Below are 22,279 nucleotides of genomic sequence, written 5' to 3'. Positions count from 1 at the left end.
AGAAGAGGAATGTTAGAGAAATATCAATGGGGAGAAAAGAATTTTTTAGCAATAACAAAACCTAAAAACAAAGAAAAGTCTAAAAGATATTGCCTCTATTGATGAACCAATGTTTCATAATTAATCAAGTATGATAAATGGTAAGAAATCATCTAATATCTCCTACATAAATAGTTCCCACAAGGTAAAATTAATTTTCAAAGAATATAAATAGAATATTATAAACAGAACATCAAAACAATACTGAAATGAGCAGTCCTAGGGAGAATGGCTGATTCCAGGATGTGGGCAGGGAACACAAGATGAGCCTGAATCATCACATGGTGCTAGAAAATAAGGAAATGATTTCAGAAAATGATGGGGCATTCAGAAGAACACAGGAACCAACGTGAATGAGCTCTCAATAGCCAAATACACAACAATTCAGGCAACAAAATAAGTAATGATAGCAATGGCTCAAAACATGCAGATTAATAAATAAATATCCATGGTCTATATTGATACAAATAAATAATTGAATGAATAATAAATAATTCAGAAGAAACAGCTCTTCCTTACAGTGTAATTCCAATTAATAAATGTAGAAGGCATGACAGAAATAGAAAATCACCACAAGGCAAGCACCCCAATAATAACTGTTGCAGGTAAAAATTATTCAAGGTCATTAGTGGAATAACTGGCTAAATGTGAATAAGATCTATAGGTTTGTTAATAGTGTCTGATCAGTGTTCATTTCCTGGTTTTACCAATTGTACAAAGGCTTTATAAGAGGTTCTCATTTGGAGAGGCCAGGTGAGAGGTACATGGGAACTCAACATACAAGTTTTGCAACAGTTTAATGTGGATAACATTATTTTAATTAATTTAATTGATCTTTCTGGTTTTTAAAATTTTATGGAAATAATATGAATATAATTTGCTTCTTCAGGTCTCAGGGTCATTATGATAAATATTAATCACCACCTTCAGAGCCATTCATCACTTAGGTTAAGAAAATCAGGGCAATCATCCTCGACCTGCATTTTAGAGTAGGAGGTGGAGTACAGGGGAGGGCTTTGCGGTTGAGAGGACTCAGAAAGCAACAGCAGAGCAATAAAGCTGACTGTCAGCTGCTGGAAGTAGTTGCAATGACACCCACTCAGCACGGACGTCCCCCTACCAGAACAAGTGGATGGATCTAACAACAGCTCTGCTAATTGTACATATACCTCTTTCTGGCCACCATTTTGTAGACCTATTTCCCACCATAGTTTTCTCTAAAGCTGTTGCTAAAGGGGTTAACTTCCAAAACAATGTGTGGATCTTAGGGAGGAGGAGCAAAGGGCAGAGGGAGAGATAGACACAGGAGAGTGAGAAGGGGGTTGACACACCTGGTGTGGGATGCCAGTCACCTCCTCAGGAACAGCTCTGGTAGCTGTACTGAAAAAGCATAAAAATGCCAAACAGTAGAAAGCTATAAATAGAACATCTCAGCTACATTTGAAATGCAATTTGGATGTTACCACACAAGAATAATGTACATTGTCGATGTTGCTGATAAATATGTGACTTCTCATCTCATAATTTAATGTCCAGCATACTTAGAGAAGTCAAGTATCACACTAGACAGAATGACCATGAATACAAAGCCATTTGTGGTTAGGGCTGGTGGATGGTGAAAATAAAGAGCCAATGGGGCTCCACGTGTGCTTTTAGACTGATGGCAATATTCCTTCTGAATATAAGCTCAACACATTTTCATTTTAAAACTGTCAGCTATGCCCATAATATTTTATTTTATTTTTTAAAGATTTTATTTTTAAGTAATCTCTATACCCAAACTGGAACGTGAACCCACAACCCCAAGATCAAGAGTTGCATGCTCTACTGACTAAGCCAGTCAGGTGTCCCTGCCCACAACATTTTAAATTCTTAAATGTCATGATACCACAAATGCTAATCTTTGGTCAAATCTGATGTAAGCCTAATATACTTAATGCAAACAGAACAGAAAAGAATGAGAAAAACATTCCAATTGACCTCAAAGGATTGGAATGGGGCTTTTATTGTTTAAGTTCCTGTGTGTGTGTGTGTGTGTGTGTGTGTGTGTATTCCTTCTAAGTCATTTACTAAATTTAATGCAAAGCACTGGGAGTCAAAAATAAAAGTCGCCCTGTCTGGTGGAGATCTCCTTTAATAGACATTCCATCAGATAAGTTAGCAGATAGAATGTTTCTCAACCCTTCAGTCATCTGAATACCACCTCTTTCAGTTTTGCTATATCTGCATGCCAATTATACTTTTATTTCTTTCGTATTTCTCTTTAAGTCACTTCATTTTCACCAAAGTTATTTTAGAAGAAATATTTCTGTAACCACTATGAATGGAAACAGAGAATCAGTTGCCATAAATAGAAACAAATTATAAATGTAAATAAATATCTAAAATACGCACAAGTCTATCTATGGACCACATAAAATTATCTCACATACCACTGGTGGTATGCATGCTACAGTTTGGAAAGTACTTCAGTATAATCTAAAACAAATATAGACACATCAAATTCTTAAGGATTTACTCTCTGCATACAGGAAAAACTTAATAATCAAAAAATAGGTGGAGGCCATTTTAGAGATGGAAGTGCAGTGGTCAGGAGATATTGGACTGTACTAATAGCAAAAAAATTCCCAGATCTCATTGGTGTGACACCACCAAAATGTATTTCTCAGTTACACAAAGTCCACTGTGGAGCCAGGTATCTCTCCAAGGAGATTGTCCTCACGTGACAAGTCAAGGTTGAGGTCAATGGAGACTTCATTATCCTGAATTTGCAGCCTCCCAGTTGATGAGGTGAGGAAACAAAGTCTAGAGAGTTAGACACAAGCTTCTCACAGCCTCTGCCCATTTGTGACACAAGTCTTTCCCTCATAGCTCACTGGCTGGAATTAATCACACAGCCCTCCCCAACTGCAAGGGAGGCACGAAAGTGCAATTGCTTCTCATGGATATGAGTAAGCACTAGAAGTCCCCACCAAATATGGGTTGGGAAGACTAAGAGACTAGTCCAGAAGAAACAATCTCTAGGGAGAAATGCATCTGTGAATAGAAATAGAGGAAAGAGCCGAGAGAAAGAACTGAATGGATAAGAGGTATTTTCAGATCATATCTGCAGCTCTGATTAATAAAATCCTAAATGCACATATTGATATATTCTACTGCAGAAACTCTGTAATCACCTCTTCAATAGGAAGATAAATGTACACAATTACTATATTTACATGCATAATTATCTTCTGCTTATACCTTAATTCAGGTCAACATGCATCTACTGGATTCCTACAATGTGCAAGAAACACACTAAGCTCTAAGCACATTCAATCTAAAATATAAAAATAAAATGACATTTGAAGAAGATTTTACAAATCATCATGAAAATATCAGAAACATTTGAGATTCTCAGCTCCATTTATTTTTTTTAAAGATACATAGATTGATTGATTTTGAGGTGAGGGTACAGAGGGAGAGGGAGAGAGAGAATCTGAAGCAGACTCTCCACTGAGCCCAGAGCCCTATGTAGGCCCATCTCACAACCCTGAGATCATGACCCAAGCAGAAATCAAGAGTCTGACACTTAACTGATAAGCCACCCAGGTGCTCCTTAACTCTGTTTATAAAGAAATCAGAGTAACCATTCTTTCAGTATTTATTGCATTCTGGATTTAACACATCAGCTATGCTTTAGCAATTCCCCATTCCTTATATATGGGGAAGGGGATGTGGAAAAGAGCACTTTTTCCAGAAAGTGCAGCTCAAGAGCTGTTTACTGAGCCTCTTACTCTGGGCTAATAACTGGGGCACAGTTGTAACTGGGGAACTCCTGTCTCCCTAACCTTCGGACTCTGCTTTCAAGATCCAGCCTGTGATCAACAGGGAGAATGAGTTTCTATAACCTTACTCACTGCATTGAAACATAGATATGAACACATTATTTCTGAACATTTATTTAGAGTTTACAAAGGCCCTATAAATTCATTATTTCATTTCATCTCTGTAACAATCCTCTGAAATAAGAACTATTTAATGAATGAAGGACAAAACCTGGAGAAGTTAGGGAATAGGCCTTTGAACATACTTCTAGTCCCAGGCCTGGGACACAATTCTCCTGACTCGAGTGTTCCTTTACTACCCAATAGATTCATCTTGCTCCCCAGAAAGAATTCCTTGAATATTATGGATGTTTAAAAAATTGAGGTAAAGGAAAATATATAATAACAAAAAATAAGTGTTCATGATATCGTAGTGAATGAAGAAAGAGTAAAATTTTATATGTGATCACAATGACATGAAAAGATGCCCAGTGAACTGTAGCAAAATTCTCTAGATGGCATTAAGAGAGCACTGGGACTGCTGATATCTTTTTTTTTTTTTTTAAGTTTTATTTATTTATTTGAGAGAGAGAGAGAGAGAGAACATGCAAGCAGGGGGAAGAGGCAGAGTGAGAGAGATAGACTTTTTTTTTTTTAAGATTTTATTTATTCGGGCAGCCCATGTGGCTCAGTGGTTTAGCACCGCCTTCAGCTCAGGGCGTGATCCTGGAGACCCGGGATCCAGTCCCACGTTGGGCTCCCTGCATGGAGCCTGCTTCTCCCTCTGTCTACCTGTCTGTCTGTCTGTCCATCTCTGTATTATTCTCATGAATAAATAAAATCTCTAAAAAAAAAAAAAGATTTTATTTATTCATGAGAGACACACAGAGAGAGGCAGAGACATAGGCAGAGAGAGAAGCAGGCTCCCTGAAGGAAGCCAGATGCAGGACTCAATCCCAGGACCCCGGGATTAGAACCTGAGCCAAAGGCAGACACACTCAACCACTGAGCCACCCAGGTGCTCTGAGATAGTCTTAAGCAGACTCCACACTGATCAAGGAGCCTGATGTGAGGCTCCATCTCACAACCCTAAGATCAGGGCCTGAGCCAGACACTCAGGCTGCCAACACCTTTCTAAAGGTAAGGTTTGACACTTAATGCTTCTTTGTTCATTTTTTGATCCCCTTTCCTTTTCTCCACCCCTTTCAGCCTAACTTAAACCTCAACTCAAATTAATTTTCTTTTTTTTTTTTTAATTTTTTATTATTTATTTATGATAGTCACAGAGAGAGAGAGAGAGGCAGAGACATAGGCAGAGGGAGAAACAGGCTCCATGCACCGGGAGCCCGACATGGGATTCGATCCTGGGTCTCCAGGATCGCGCCCTGGGCCAGAGGCAGGCGCTAAACCGCTGAGCCACCCAGGGATCCCAACTCAAATTAATTTTCAAAAGCTAGACTCAAGTAAGCCATATCTATTGCTTTCAAAATGACTCCAGAATATTTTCTAAGCTAAAGCCACTGGAGTGCACATAGGCCATGAATTTAATAAGTGAAAGTGTTATAGTGACAAGGGTGACAAATTTGGCAGAGACAGAATAATGAGCACAACCTAGGGATTAGGAGGAACACAAGTGCTTGTTTGCTAATAGCTTTAGACAAACAATCAGCAGATACATTTCAAAGGGAAAGTCTGAACCAAATGGATGGATCAACCCTATTTAGATCCTGACGCAAGCCATTGAGACAATTGGGGAAATTTGAACACTGACTGAATAGTTAATGATATTAATGTTAAAACAAATTTTTAGTGCAATAATGGTTTTGTGGTTTTGTTTTTCTAAAGAGTTGTCATTCCTTAGTGTTACATGCTGAAATATTTACAGGAAAAATTATATGGTGTCTGGAATTTAAAATAATCTGAGTCGGGGGAGGGGAAGGAAAGAGGCACACAGAAGAACAAATTGAACTAAGTAACCATTGAAGCCCAGGTGATGAGTACAAGAGGGATCATTAGACAATTCTATCTACTTTTGGTTATGTTTAAATTTTTCTAAAAAAGAAGCTTAGGGGCACCTGAGTGTCTCTGTCCGTGGAGCATCTGATTGTTGATTTTCAGTCTTGATCTCAGGGTTGTGAGTTCAAAGCCTATGTTGGGCATGGAGCCTACTTAAAAAATAAATAATTAAAATGTAAAAAATTAAAAATAAGCTTAAAAATAGAAGTCTGCAACATCTGTAGTATAACTATAGTTTTTGTCTCACCAGCATCCCTTTCTCCTTTCAAAAAATAACCGCTGCCCCCACTATGCAGGAAACTGGCCCCCCTCCATTTGGTTCTGTTAGGACCAGCAGCCACCATCCACAGGTGTCACACCAGTGACCCCATCCATGAGACTTAATCGGGCCTTACCAGAGCACTTGGGATTTTATGTGTGGCCCTGAAGAGAGAGAAGCTCTGACTTTTCTCTGGGATTTCTCACTAAGACGATTGAAACCTGGAGTTTCTGGTGACCTTTCTCAAGATTTCTCCATCTCACAGTAGGAGAAAATGAACCCATCCCAACACTCAGAACCAAGAGAGTGGGGATGAGGCAGGGTGGGAGAGAGACTGGGGGAGAGAAAGAGAGGAGAACAAAAAGACAGGATGACAAGTTTTCGATCTCTGGATCCAGTGTCCACTTCCAACCGAAGTTACCTGCTAAGCAGGGAGCTACTACAAAGGCTTTCAATGCCAGAGGCTGACCTTAGTCTAGATCTCTTACTGGAACTCCACACTCAAATAACTTTGCGGATGTGATTGACTAAAGGAATTGAAGATGGGAAGATTCCCCCAGAGAGCCAGGAGGGCCCAATATAATCATAAGAGTCCCTATTAGAGGAAGGTGAAAAGGTCAGAGCAAGGAATGTGAGGCAGAAGCAGAGGTGGGACTGGAGAGCTTTGAAGATGGCAGATGGCGGAGTGGTGGGGAGCATGACTTGAGGAATGCAGGTGGCCTCTGAAAGCTGAAAAGGCAATGAAACAGATTCCCCTAGACCTTTCAGAGGGAGCACAGCCCTGCCAACACCTTGATTTTTAGGACTTCTGACCTCCCAGATTGTGAGATAATAAATCTGTGTTGTTTTAGGTGACTAAATTTGTAGTCATTGGTTACAGCAGGTATAGGAAATGGGTAAACCCATTGTCTACTCAACATCTGTCCCTGGGCGTCTCACAGACATCTCATACTCGATGTATCCAGAGTGAACTCCCCATCTTCACCCCAAACTTGCCACATGCACAGTCCTCCCTCTTTTAACCTATGGCAACTTTATCCTTCCATTACTTCAGGCAAACACTTCAGAGCTATCCTAGACTCCTCTCACATGCCATATCACCTCCTTCAAAAACTAAGGTAATTTCACCTTTGAAATGTAGCCAGATCAGGACTCTTTCTCAGCACACACATACTATGCTGCCACCAGCCCATTCCGTGCCACCACCTTGTCTCCCCAGAAGTGTAGCAATAACCTCTATGCAGGTCCTCTTTCACCCTTGTGCCGTTCTGGTCTACTGTCAACATAGCAGCCGGCTGAATCCTTTTAAAATCTTAAGTCAGGTCACTTCTCCACTCAGAACCTTGTATGGCTTTCCTTTCCACTCAAAGTAAAAGCCCATCAGCCGTCTCCTGTCATTCTCCTCCACTCACCTTGCAACCACCATAGTGGCCTGGAAGCAGCTCTGGCCCTGAGGCCTTCAAACCACCCTTGTCTGGAACGCTGGTCTTCCAATTATCTGCTAACTCCCTGCTCTAAGCCTTTGTCCATGCATCACTGTGGCCATAAATCTTACCCTGACCAACTCTACTGTAGCCACGTGCCCCCATGCATACATCCATTGGCACTCCTAAGTTTCCTTTTCCTGCCCTTCTTTTTCCTTTTTCTGTAATACTTATCCATTTTCTAACATATTATATAATGTACATATGCATTATGTTTATTCCATATTTTCTGTCTTTCCCTGCTAGAACCTAAGCTTCATGAGGGCCGAAAATTTGGTCTTGACTTGGACTGATATATTCCAAGTACCTAGAATAATGCCTGGCATATAGTAGTTGCTCACTAAATACGAGTAGACCGAAAGAATGAATATGTGAAAGCTAATCTTAGCTCCGGTCCAGACCCTTGCAACCAGAAAACTCCTCATACGCATCTATTGACCTGAGTTGTCATTCTTGCTAGAAGACCCTGATGGTGATTGATGGTTTACACCACCCTCCTTTGGAGAAAAGGTGAGCACCTCTACTTGTGATCACTGTTCATGCATCTGGATAAATATACGCATCGATATATTTCCCATTATATTTCCCACATTATAAGGGCTTTCATTTTGCTGGGGATGCATTTGTTATTTTTAGGGCTTGTTACGGTTTGTGACTTTGCCATTTAGGTTCTGCCAAACCCTGTGCTTCTGAGAACTGCCATCTGCGGCATTTACCAGGCACCTTGTCCCAGCATTGTGCCTCTACACGATCCAAAACACAGCCACAGGCCTCGTCATCAGCTCTGACGGGCTTCCTCGTGTCCCACACCACTTACCTTTTTCCTTCAACTCTTTTATGGAGGGTTTCCCCCTCTAATGAGTTCCCATAAATGTGTATCAGAGTTAAAAATACAAAATCCAAGCCAAAGATTTATCTGATGTAACAGAGAGCACCATCCAATCCCAGGAAAAAAAGAATATATAAACCACTAATAATTATAACTGTTTATTTAATTTTCACTCTTGACCATTATTTTGATCTATATAATGTTACAACATAGAATAAAACTAAAATTAACCAAGCAAATTAATTTTCTAAGGCATTAAAAAAAAACATTTTTCGGGGGCATTTCAACACCCCAAGTCTGAGTTATCTCAGCTTCTTGGGATAAAATTTTATAGACAGAAGTTTAGTTCAAGGTTGGGAAAAAGCACTTGCTTTTTTATACATGTTGCAGAAGAAGAGCATATGATGCTGACTCTGATAGAAACTTCCTGACTTTCCTGAAAAGTTTCAAGACAAAGAACACAGGTTTTCATCTTTTGCTTGAGTCTATAGCGAGTTGGCTGCAATGTAACTGGTCTACATACTTTTGAACTATGCTGCCTATGTGTCATTGGGACACTTTACTGATAATTCTCTTATATATTTCTTCTCTACTTGTTGCCTTTGTTTCAATTGTGGTAAAATGTACATGATACAAAACTTACTGTCTCAATCATTTTTATACATGCAACTCCATAACATTCAGCGCACGCATCGCTGTTTCCCAAACTTCTGAGTTTCTCAAACAGAAACTATACTTGTCAAATAATTCACTTTCCCCATTCCTCCTAGCTCCTGGCCAACTCTACCTAAACTCCATTCTGCCTTTACAAATGTGCCTATTCTAGGTATCTCACTTAAGTGGAATCATATGGTATTTGTCTTTTTGCATCTGGCTTCTTTTTTTTTTTAACAAAGATATTATATATTTATTTGAGAGAGAGAACATGCACAAGCAGGGGGGAGGGGCAGAGGAAGAGGGAAAAGCAAGCTTCCGGCTAAGCAGAAAGCCTGATGTGGGGCTCAATCCCAGTACCCTGAGATCATGACCTGAGCCGAAGTCAGATACTTAACCACCTAAGCCACTCAGGTGCCCCATGTGTCTGGGTTATTTTACTTTTATATGTTCTCAACATTCATCCATGCTATAGCATGTATCAGAATTGTATTCCTTTTAACAAATGAATAATATTCCATTGCATGCATACACCATATTTTGTTTATATAGCTCTCCATTACCTTCTAGAAAAAAATGGGGTTGATTTTTTTGGGGGGGGGTAGTCAATCTGTTGTTTTTTTTTTTTTTTAAGATTTTATTTATTTATTCGTGAGACAGAGAGAGAGAGAGAGGCAGAGACAGGCAGAGGGAGAAGCAGGCTCCATGCAGGGAGCCCAACGTGGGACTGGATCCCGGGCCTCCAGGATCATGCCCTGGGCTGAAGGCGGCGCTAAAGCGCTGAGCCACCTGGGCTGCCCTAGTCAATCTGTTTTTAATGCTTTGGACATATTCCTTCATTTTTCTTTTTTTAAAAATTTATTTATTTATTCATGAGAGACACACAGAGAGAGGCAGAGACACAGGCAGAGGGACAAGCTGCTCCCCTGCAGGGAGCCTGATACAGAACTCGATTCCAAGACCCTGGGATCACAACCTGAGCCCAAGGCAGATGCTCAACCACTGAGCCACCCAGGTGCCCCATTAATTTTGCTTTTATCTTTCATAACCAGATACTGTGACATGAGGATGGAATATGCAAATTTTAACTCTTGAAAACTAAGAGTCCCATTGGAGAGACAGTCAAGTAAACAGATTACTACAGAGGCACTGCGACAGACTACGACAGACTATGACAGACTACGAGACCACAATGGAAAGAATAAGTAACTCTGGCAAGAGGAGCTAATTAGGTTTTCAGTGAGGCAGCCGCATCTGACCAGGGTTTGGAGGGTGACTGGAAACTCTCCATCAGAGAAAGTAGAGACAAGAGGCCCTCAAAGCACAGAGAATCACACATGTTGAGACATGGGGAGAAAAAAAGAGGGCATTTTTGGAGAGCAGGACATAATTAAGAGACCAAAATCAGATAATAGGCTCCCGAACCTCCTTGACAGTCTTAATGGAGGTTAATATCCAAAGAGCCCTGAATTTCCTCAGACTTCATGACCCAGTGGTTCAGGGTGAGATCTCCTGAGTGGTAATAACCCAGCACTTTCTGCCTCACTGTCCCACTCCTGATGCAGGGCTCCTGGGCCCCACCAAAGCTGTCCCATGAATCTGGGAGTCTCCATTCCCACACTCCCACTCCTCTCAGATATCCTACCTTCAAGGTCACTTGATGAGGCATCTCATAGTGCAGCTGTGGGAACACTGAGGCTGTGCCAGAGGCCCTCGGATGTTGCATTCCTTGTACACCTGACTATGTCGGGCGACATGGAGAACTGATCAGCCCAAGGCTCTGTGCATCTCTCCTGCACTCTGGGCCCACCTTGGCACCTGTAAGTTCAGCCCATTTTAGCCTTACAGTTCCTTTCTCCAAAAGGCTAAGACCTAAACCTGGGGGCCTGATGGGTGCCCTGCACAAAATTTCTTCCTGAAAGTTCTCCAATAACCTCTTCCATTCAGTTTTTCCCTCAACGAATATTAATTCACTATCTAATATGCCAATAAAAGACAGAGTTAAAAAGAAGATGGCACGTCCCTCTTCTCATGAAGTTTATTTTATTTTCTAGCCTGTGTATGTGTGGAGGGGAATGCAAACAAGACACAGCAAGGTCATTTTAGCAGGTGATAAATTGAATTATGAAGGGAGGGAAAATAATACAGGAGCATGGAGGAGCATGCCTGATGTGTGCAGAGTGACTGGCCAGGGAAGGTGGAGTTTGGAGTGGGCCTCCAGTGCTCAGCTGTGATGTAACCAGGCCCTCCTGCAAGACACTCTGAGAACAGAAACCCTATGTTCTTACAGCTTACAACCACCCAACCAAATTCACATCACATGGCCTTGTTTCATGTGCATAATTTTCTCTTTTGATCAGAACCTCCAGAAAAACCATGAGAAGACTGACAGCAACTCAACATTTTATTTGTATGAATAGTCTATAAATGTCACTTTCTTAGAATTACAGGATTAAACTCAGAACAGAGTTATGAAACTCCTTTTAAATAGTAACTAGTAGGGATGCCTAGGTGGCTCAGTGGTTAAGCATCTGCCTTCAGCTCGGGGCATGATCCTGGGGTCCTGGGATTGAGTCTCACATCAGGCTCCCCCTAGGGAGCCTGAGTCTCCCTCTGCCTATGTCTCTGTGTCTCTCATGAATAAATAAATAAAATCTAAAAAAAATAGTAACTAGTATTTTTTAAAGACATGTTACATACTAATAATATTTCAGGTTTAAGTTAAATTTTTTTCAACATTCATTTTTATCTCCATATATACTGAAAGCAATAATATGTCAATAATAGAAGGAAAAACTTTTGGCTAGTCATTTTTTAAGGACAACTCCTTGCTTCCTACCTGGTCTATGTCTGATGTGAGGTCACCCAGTCTTTTTGGATGAGGCCCCACAGTGGAGTAATCAGCTCGAGGAAGTAGGGAGTATAGCCTCTGTAGGTATCCTGGATACCTAAGAACCCTCTGCTAGTGATGGAAGGTCTGAGGGTCTTCACGTCCGCCAAGCTCCAGGAGTTTGTAAGCACTATGTGCATGTGTTGATTGAACAGTACTGGAATGGGCCTCTCCATTACTGACAAGCCCCAGCTTCCCCAAGGGAAATCATTCTCAGAGGACCAGAATCTCTTGAGAGGGCAGAATGGCTCACCAGCAGCAAGTGCATCATGCCAAGGTCAGAAGGAAGTCAGTCTTGCTGTTTCTCCTCTAATCTTTGCCTATGTTTGAGATAAGCTGGGCCCATGCCAGGCTGGCCACCCACTAAGCCAAATTGGGTCCAAGACTGATTAACCCAGTCTGGCGGCCAGGCTCAGGAGTCTGGCCAGATCATCACTTAAAGTTCCCTAGGGTACCAACTGGTCCTAAGCCTGGAACTCCTGTCAACTCTTGACATCACCCTCCTCGCACGTCTCACCCCCAGTCTCTCTCTCCTCTCTCTCTCTCTCTCACACACACATTGCATTTTACATTTCAACTATTTTCCCATGGTCCCTATTCTCCCTCTCATTCATGTACCCACACTGCCCCCCTTGCCTGAAACAATCTCTTCTCTCTCACCTGGTGAATGCCCACTTAATCCTTCCTAACTCAGCTCAGATATCCATCACCTCCTCAGGGTGACCTCTCTTGACAATTCCAGTCCAGGTCAGGTCTCCCTCCCATGATAGCCCATATTACACTATGTGGAAAGGCAATGGAAATGAAATTAGTCAGAGATCTGTTTATGTCACAGAAATAAGATCCTAAATATAGGGGCTCGTGATGTCTTATTCACTTTTTCCTGTAGCACCTTCCATGTAGGAGATTCTCTGTTAGGGTTGACCAAATGAAGAAATAAGTAAATGACAGAAACTAAGTAAGACAGCTCAAGATGGCTGGCCAAAACTGAATCAGATTTCTGGTCATTTTTAACTGGTTACTAGTCACATGGTTCATAGATGAATTAGCCCAATTTAAGATATAGAATCAAACACTTGTTCCAGTGCCTAATGAATCAATCAATTGATTAGATCACTCGGAACTGCAGGACTCTTTATAAAGATAGAAAATCTGCAGGATGCTTGGGTATCTCAGTTGGTCGAGTGTCTGACTGTTCATTTTGGCTCAGGTCATGATCTCAGGGTTGTGAGATTGAGCCCCATGTCAGTTCTGCATGAAGCCTGCTTAGGATTCTCTCTTTCCTTCTGTGCTCCCCTGTGGCTCACTCTCTCATTCTCTTCCCCGCATCCCCTAAAAAAAGAAAAGAAAAGAAAAAGAAAAGAAGTCCTGCAATATACTTTTCCCCAGAATCTCTCTCCATGAGTACAATCATTTAATTATGGGATTGGGTTTAATTTTTTTTTAACTTAGGGAGTTGTATTTTAATAAACAATACTATGCAATATATACTAAAAAGATTTTTTTAATATCAAGTTATTTATTTTCTTAAAACAATTCCCATATACAAGAACTCTACATCTTAATAATGTTTTCATAATAATCCTCATAATTCGTGCTCATTTACTATTGGAAAATAACTGGCAACATTTGCTAGATGGCAAAGAGAGGGAAGAGAAGGGGTTGTCTTACATGCTCATGAATGAATCATATTCAATTCCTTCCTCCATTGTCTCTTCCTACTTGAGACCCAGTATGAGTGGAGGGTGGAGATGAAGGGAGCGATGTCAGGATAGAGTTACCACTGATATACATAGTATCACAAACTAATAAATAACTCATAAGTCTTCCCCTTCTCCCTCTCCTTTCCTTCTCCTGCCATTTCACCCACAGGGTCAGTGACAATTTTGAAACAGGCTGGTCTCACATTAGATCCAGGGAACTTTGGCTATGAATTCATAATGGCCCTCGAGATGTGATTGGAGATGACCCACTTGATCAGACGCAAATAAAAAGCAGATGTCTGCAATGAGAATGTTTCAGCCAAGATCCAAATCTACCCCAAAGCAGCAGAGGACAAGGACACTTGCTCAACTGGAACAGTCACCTACATATTACAGTGGGGGAAAACCTCGATCCCATTCCAGGAAGTCTTCACAGACCTTTAAAGATTAGGTCATTCCTCATGTGGCCCCAGTAAGCCTCCACTCACTCCATATGCAGGAGAAGCCTAAGATGGGCTGGGAGGGGCTGAAAGCTACTCTAACCTGTTTCTACTGCCAACAGTTCCCTGCAACCTTTTCTTTCGCTGGGCTTTGTAATATACCTCCCTTCCTCAGAACGGAGGGAGGGAGAAGCCTAAGTCATACCCACGCATTCCAGCTGCTCAATCATCAGAGAGGAGTTTCTGCACTACCAAGCTATCTGACCACCACTCTTGATCCACAGTTTGCAGCAAGGGCCTGAAGTTTTCTTCAAAAGTCTAAAAACACACCTGTCTACTCAAATGCCAGTTCATAAACAAATAGCATTAACTGATTTTGTAAGAGGACCTCTACCTATTCCCATCGTTAAAAAATCTACCATCGTTAAAAAATCTATTCTGCCACTCCAGAATTCACTTATATATCCTCTTTTCCTTCCTCTGCCCAGAATTTTACTAAGAAAAATTATAAAGATGATAAGAATAAAGAAAATAGTGAGCTTCCTCATCTCTCTACCATATGACCTAACAAGTTAAAATGAACATGGAAACATTTAATTTGGTCTTTATAATAGATCTGACACTCATGAGTTTTTTTATTATTTAAATTCAATTAACATACAGTGTATTATTAGTTCCAGGGATAGAATTTAGTGACTCATCAGTTGCATATAACACCCAATGCTCATTACGCATGTGCTCTCCTTCATGCATGTGCTCTCCATCATCTCCAGCAACACTCAGTTTGTTTCCTAGAGTTCACATCTCTCTCTTTTTTTTTATAGATCTTATTTATTTATTCATTCATGAGAGACACAGAGAGAGATGCAGACACATGGGCAGAAGGAGAAGCAGTCTCCCTGTGGGGAGCCTGATGCAACTTCGGGATCACAACCTGAGCCAAAGGCAGATGCTAAAAAAAAAAAAAAAAAAAAAAAGGCAGATGCTCAACCACTGAGCTATCTAGGTGCCCAAGTTCACATCTCTTATAGTTTGTCTCCCTCTCTGATTTCATCTTGTTTTGTTTTTTTCCCTCCCTTCCCCTATGCTCCTCTGTTTTGTTGCTTAAATTCCACATGAGTGAGATCATATGATAATTGCCTTCCTCTAGTTGATTTATTTCACTTAGCATAATATCCTCTAGTTCCACCCATGTTTTTGCAAATGGCAAGATTTTGTTTTTTTTGCACTACTAGGTATTACTCCAAAGATAGTAATGTAGTGATCCAAAGGGGAACCTGCATCCCAATGTTTATAGCAAACTGTCCATAATACCCAAGCTGTGGAAGGAGTCCAGACATCCACCAACAGATGAATGGATTATGACTTATTTTTTAAAAACCTAGCACTAGGGACACCTGGGTTGCTCAGCGGTTGAGCATCTGCCTTCGGCTCAGGGCGTGATCTTGGGATCTGGGATCAAGTCCCACATCAGGCTCCTTGTGGTTAGCCTGCTTCTCCTTCTCCCTGTGTCTCTGCCTCTCTCTGTCTCTCATGAATAAAAAAATAAAATATAAAAAAAAACTAGCACTATTACTACATATGAACTTAGAAATGTAAGATTTCTAATGCAGATAGAAGATTATTTATATGGTAAAGGGAAGAAGCTAGGTAAAAGTGATTTTAACATTTTAGAGAAAAAGGGTAGATAAATTCTTACTCTCCATAAATAGAGGAAAACCATTATTATTTTTTTTATTTTTAAAGATTTTATTTATTTATTTATTTATTTGAGACAGAGAGAGCAAGTACCAGCAGGGGGAGGGCAGAGGGAAAAGCAGATTCCCCAGTGAGCAGGTAACCCAATGTGGGGCTCAATCCCATGACCCCAAGATCATGACTTGAGCTGAAGTCAGAGGCTTAATAGAGCCACCCAAGTGACCCCAGATCATTTTTTTTTAAAAAGCTTTACTATGTTATCACTTCACACCTAAAAATAACATTAACTCCTTACTATCAAATATCCAGTATTTTGTGTACAGTTTGTTTGAATAAGAGTCCAAATAAAGTCCATACATTTTGATTGTACAGCGTCTCTCTTAATTCTTTCCACTGGTACATTCCTGATCTGGGGGATAAATGAAGACATGGGACATGAGGTATAAAGAAGCACCCTAGTCAGTGCAGTGGATGGACCCAAGGGAGATTCTGAGGAAATAATAAGGAAAATGAAAGAAGCACTGGGGAAGGGTGTTCTGGCAGCAACGTGCTGATGGTGCTCAAGGATAGAAGATAGTTCTAGCTTATTCCATGGACCATGGACCTAAATTTGACTGGCTCAAGAACATGGCTTGATTTACATTTCCACTCAACAGGTGTCACCTTCATGTTTTTTTTCGGAATCCAGGCAAAAGAGACTACATGTCTGTGTTTCTAAGGTCACGCCAGACTAGGCCATGTGGCAGTGTCAGTTCACTGGGCATCAAGACCCCGTGCAGTGACAGCAGTGAGCTCCCTCACCATCAGGCCACATCTGTGTCGCTTCCCACACTGCCTCTGACTCTTCCATACCCTTCTCCTTCCTCTTTCCCCAAGCCCCAACCAAAGTGCTTGTTCCCACAGGTGTGAGAGTATAATTAAGCGGATGTCAGCAGTCGGAAACTTGGAATTGGAAGCCTTGGATTTGAGTTCTGCTGGCATTCACTGGCTGTAGGACCCAAGGCAATACGCTCCCTCTCACTTCCCTCATCCTAGAAAAGGAATAAATAAGAGTCTATCTGGATGCAAGTAGTTATGAGGATCAAAAATGTTAACAGTGAGCTTCTCTACAATACCACAGGGATGGTGATGCTGATGAAGATAGTAATTTACATGCATATGAATGTGAATGACCATTAAATGGCCTTTATCTTGCAGGTAAAGTTTATTCTTTAAAAGGAAGAGTTGTTCAAACCAAATGAATCTCTTATCAGTGAACTCTGTGGAGAGTGTTCAGCCAGTTCCTCTGACCCCCACCCCCCCTTTGTGAGGTGGGGCTGGTCAGGCCCTTTGTTTCTGGCCTCATTTTTATTTCAAAGACAAATGTGGTTTCTAGGAGGAAGGAAGACAGGCAAGTAGCACATCTTCCCGTGTCTTTGGTTATCATTTCCATTAACTCTTGGCACTCAGGAGCATTGGAGATGCCTAGAACCAAAGTCCATATTTAATGTCTTGGGATAAATAAATTTAAGGATTAAAGTCCAGAACGACCAAGGGCTAAACTGTACCCTCATGTCATAAAATTCTGTGTTGAAAAATTCGAATCAGGGCAGCCCCAGTGGTGCAGCAGTTTAGCGCCGCCTGCAGCCCAGGGCATGATCTGGAGACCCTGGATGGAGTCCCACATCGGGCTCCCTACGTGGAGCCTGCTTCTCCCTCTGCCTGTGTCTCTGCCTCTCTCTCTCTCTCTCTCTGCATCTCTATGAATAAATAAATAAAATCTTTAGAAAAAATTCTAATCAAAGCTGGAGAATCTGGTAATTAGCTACAGAGAACAGAAACCTGCCTGAGGTTCAGGGACTATGTTGCTTCATTAATTTCTTAAACATCTTGAGTTTTCACTGTCCCTTCTATTACTCGCTCCAGCAATGCACTACGAATTGATCAATTATGAAAAGTAAAAAAGCTTTGGTTTCTTCTTTATTTCTTTCCTTCCTTCCTTCTTTCCCTCCTTTCTTCCTTTTGCTCTTCTTTTTCTAAAAATTGTGAAATAATAGCTTTTAAACATTAGTTTAAATACAAAATGAAAATAAACAAATGTCAACGTGTCCTGAATTCTTCATTGCTTGTGATTGTACTGCATGACAAGAACCCATCCCGAGGTGGTAATTAGATTTTATCTACGAATGGAAGTGGGGGGATGGGAATAGGTGGTAGTGTCAAAATTTCACCAGAACAACAAGGCAATTCACGTGATTAGTTAGACAAAAATTATTCAAACGGTTGGCCAGGTTTACTATCTGATTAAGTAAATTCTGACACTCAGTGAGGTGGCTGTCCATTTTCTTTGCCTCTCTGTGGCCAGAAATTCAGGCATGCCAACTGGAGCAAGAAGGAAAGCAGAAAATAAACGGATAAAGGACACGTAGAACGTCTCTGTTGGTGATCATCATGGTAGAGGACAGAACACACAAGAATGCCCCCCCCCCCCCACCGCCCAGTCCTTTGTCTCCATCCCCCCCACCCCACCGCCCCAAGTTTTCACAGATGGTTATGTGAGTTGCTCCAGAACTAATACAAGGATGGGGGCTGGAGGCAGAGAAACGCGGCAGCAGTGCTGGTGATAAAGCGGTAAGGCTTTTGGCTCCAGCAAACACCTTCCAATCGGCACAGCAACAATAGAAACTTGCTTCAGGCAGGGTCTGTCCCACATTTTAACTGGCCCCTGAGCAAATATCCCCAACTTCACAGATGTTCGCAGTAATCTGACCTGAATGTAAATACATGCTCTTTTGAATCACCTCCCTCCCCCATTAAATGAAGTTAGGGACGCACACCCAGCCAGAAGCAAGCAGGAAGCCTCCCACACCAGAGAGGGGAGATAAGCATCACAGAAGCGAATGGCTTTTACTGAAGGGCATTTCAAAGCAGATACAGACATATATGGCATATTTGTAAATTCTCTGTCTATAAACAGGTACCTTCACACATCAAAACTGGATTGTTCACCCGCAACAGAAGGTGGTAAGAACAAAGCGAAAGCTACTAAATAGCAGAAAATACTTCCAACGGATACAACAGACAAAGAGGATCATGACCCTTAATACACCGAGAGCTGAGAAAGCCCAGCAACAGAAAAACCGGCAGACGATGTGTGCAGGAAGACCACAGAGAGAAAACTAAAAATAACTAGTCATTAAATGAATTTCACTGCACAAAGTGATATATATGTTTTTTAGCTCCATAACGGTAAGATTAAACACAAGAGCCTTATGATTCTGAATAAAGGTGGTCTTTTTTCAGGCTGCAACAAAAGAAATGTGGAATGTTTACGGACAGGGAAGTACTCACACAAAACATGATACAGGTACACTGTAGCAGCTTCTGCCAGCTTTAAGATGAATCCATTAGAATCACGTATGAACATGCAAAAATGTTCAAGAAATTTTTGAGTAGAAAATGTAGTTTGCAAATGCATATGCTATTATGCATAGCATAATCTCAAATTGGTGAAAGGGAAAAAAAATTATTCCTACATAGTTGTGTGTATTCCCAAGAGAAGTAGCCTGAAAGAACACAAGCTGAATGTGAGAGAATCTAGGCTTTTATTTTATATATATATCTGTATCCATTTAACTTTTTTGTTTGTTTAAGTAATCTCTACACCCAGCGTGGCAGTTGAACTCACAACCCCAAGATCAGGAGTCACATGCTCTACCCACTAAGCCAGCCAGGGGCTCCTTGGTTGAACGTTTTATATTACAAATGTATTATTTTAGTGATTGAGAAAAAAAATTTTTTTAAGATCTTATTTATTTATTCATGAGAGACACACAGAGAGAGGAAGCAGAGACATAGGCAGAGGGAGAAGCAGGCTCCCCACAGAGAGCCTGATGAGGGACTCGATCCTAGGACCCTGGGATCATGACCTCAGCAGAAGGCAGAGATGCTCAACTGGTGAGCCACCGAGGTGTCCTCAGTGATGGGGAAAATCTAAACTGAGTTTGCTGAGGCTGGAAAAGTGGAGAATTGTGCTTTAGTCTTCAATGTCAAGGCAAATTGTTGGAGGTGAGATGACATTCTGATGGTTGTCGATGAGCTTAGCCGCACAGTATAGTGTTAACTTGGAGGATCCACTAATTTGTTAATTACTGTCCGTTAACTAACATGCGTGGAAAAGAAGAGGCAGACATGGCCCTGTCCTACATGTGCACTCACTCTTATGCTGATAACTGTGTTAATGAAACAGTTGTCTCCCCAACTTCACTTTCCCCCTTTTCATCAAGCATGACACCCATCTGCCCAAAGATCTCCATTGACTTCCCATCTCAGAGAAAAAGTCAACATCGTTACAATGGTCTACAGAGGCCCATGGCCTCCTGTCACCTATGTGAGTGCACATCCTACCCTCTTCCCTAGGTCCCTCCACCCTTCAGGCCTTTCTTCCGACATAGGACACAGCTCTGCTTCTGGCCTTGGCCTTTGCTCTTCTCTCTGCCTGGAGGGCTCTTGCATCAGCTATCTCCATGGCTCTCACCATCACTTGCCTCAGGGCTTTACTCAAATTTTCCCTCTATCCCAATATTCCCTATCTCCCTCCCCAGCTTTATTATCACCATCTAACATTCTTTATGTGTTTTGTTTATTTCTTGCCTGACAAAGATCTTCTCCCTGATTGTTCTCCTCCAAGCCCCCTTCTTGACTAGGCTCAACCTTGGCCTATAAATATTCGAACACACACTAACATACTTCCTAATAGCTCATGTCTCTAGGAGGACCTTAGCCACTGCCACCCTTTCTTAAAAGTGTCTATCTGAGAAAACTCAAGGCACCTGAAAGAATTTACTATTTGTTCTTACAACACATGAAGACAGGGCCCCTGTTTCCCAGCCTCTGTGGAACAGTAGGTATCTAACGTCAATGAGCACTAGGTAACAAACCCTCACATCCCTGACTCTACTGGACCCTTGGTCACCCCACTCCCTTGCTTCCTCGTTCTGTCTTTAAACTGCAATCACCTCTGTAAAATTGAAGTGGAGTTCAGCTCACACTGGACTCCTCCCTACTGCTGTAGTGTATTACTGATGAAAATCTGACCTTTCCATTTTAACGACTGTCCAGCCTTGCTTATCTTTGACATCCTCCACTGTAATGGAGAATGTACCTGTGGAACACCATTGGTAAATCAACACTTGTGCATGGGTATAAGCCCCGAAGGCACACTTCGAGGCTGGGATAAGCCCCTCTAAGCTTTTGTATGAAATATCATTGCTTACTTCTCTCCTTAAACACCTGGCAAGTGACAGGTGGCTGAACATCACAGATCACACCAGCCTTTCAAAACTGATCTTCAGTTTGTTTTTAATCCTGATACAGCACCATCTGCTACATGCTTAGGATCATCCAGGAACATGCACGACCAAGCACACAATACTATGCAAGTGACAGATTACTGAAAGGTACTGGGTGGAAAGTATTTGCTTCCCAAGAAGACTCTTCATGATAATGGTGGCTTCCTCTACTCCCCACTCTTCATTTCCCTCCATGGTCCTGGTCCTGAAACTTCCCTTCAACTCCAGCTCACCCTGGGCCTCTCTGGGTTTCCATTCCCAGACCCTCACTGAAAGTGTTTTGGCTGTGAGTTCTACTCACTTCCTTCAGACGCAATCCAATGATGTCTTTTCAGTGTTTATTCTTTAGATTCTCTTAGGTGATCTGAGTGCTGCTAACTTCCCTCACCACACCCTCTCTCTTACTCTTCTCATTTTTTTTTTTCAGCTGTGGCTTCTCACCATCTCTAAGTGGCTACAAATAGTCCCAGGTATAACCTGTTCCTTCCAACAAATGCTTTACAAGCAACTACTATGGGTGAGGCATTATGGAGTTTACAAAAGTCTAATATTCAAATGCTGTGTTCAAAGAGAGGGAGACGGTGTATATTCATATGAAAAGTTAAAGTTTACTGCAGTGGTTGCTTTAATAATAATTTGTTGAATGTAGTGGTTATGTGGGAACATTCTTATAATAGCCAAGGTGATAACAAAATGTCACAGGACTGACACAATCAATAAGTCAAAGTTCTCCATTTAGAACTATTAGCTTCTCTCATTGATGCATTTCTCACATCCTCAATGTGTTTTCCATGAATATTCTAACATTAACCATGTGTTAATGAATATTCTAACATACTTTCTTATGGCATCCTCAAATCTGTCTATTTTCCAGCATTCTCAAAATTACCAGGGGGCAGCACCAACATTCTGATACTCAAGTATCCCTTAGATGGAGGTACACACCCCATCTGTCACAGCAGCAGCTCCCGAGGTGTCCCTTCACTTTTCTGTGGTCACAGCCTAGGCCGGGCATCAGTAACCTCAACTTCCCTCTTCATCAGTTTCTCCTTCTGTTCTACAAAAGGCATCACAGACACGGAGGAATGAAGAACTGGAAATTCTTCACAGACAACTTTTTAAAAGTATATA

General features: G+C 41.4%; 1 long non-coding RNA gene across 2 annotated transcripts in view; it reads left to right on the top strand.

Annotated features, from left to right (window-relative positions):
- Positions 1-19,062, top strand: part of LOC111095548 — a 114,683-nt gene extending 95,621 nt beyond the window's left edge. Inside the window, exons 1-2 of one of the 2 annotated variants that reach the window (XR_005353608.1) lie at positions 12,071-12,254; positions 18,775-19,062. This is a non-coding gene — a long non-coding RNA (uncharacterized LOC111095548). Of the gene's footprint in view, positions 1-12,070; positions 12,255-18,774 lie in introns of those variants that run through there. The other variant, XR_005353609.1, reaches the window with a different exon arrangement.
- Positions 19,063-22,279: the final 3,217 nt, after the last annotated feature.

Source organism: Canis lupus, chromosome 1 (assembly GCF_011100685.1).
Source record: "Canis lupus familiaris isolate Mischka breed German Shepherd chromosome 1, alternate assembly UU_Cfam_GSD_1.0, whole genome shotgun sequence".
NCBI lineage: Eukaryota > Metazoa > Chordata > Mammalia > Carnivora > Canidae > Canis > Canis lupus.
Note: the sequence above shows the minus strand (reverse complement) of the source record. Positions and strands in the feature narration are given on the sequence as shown.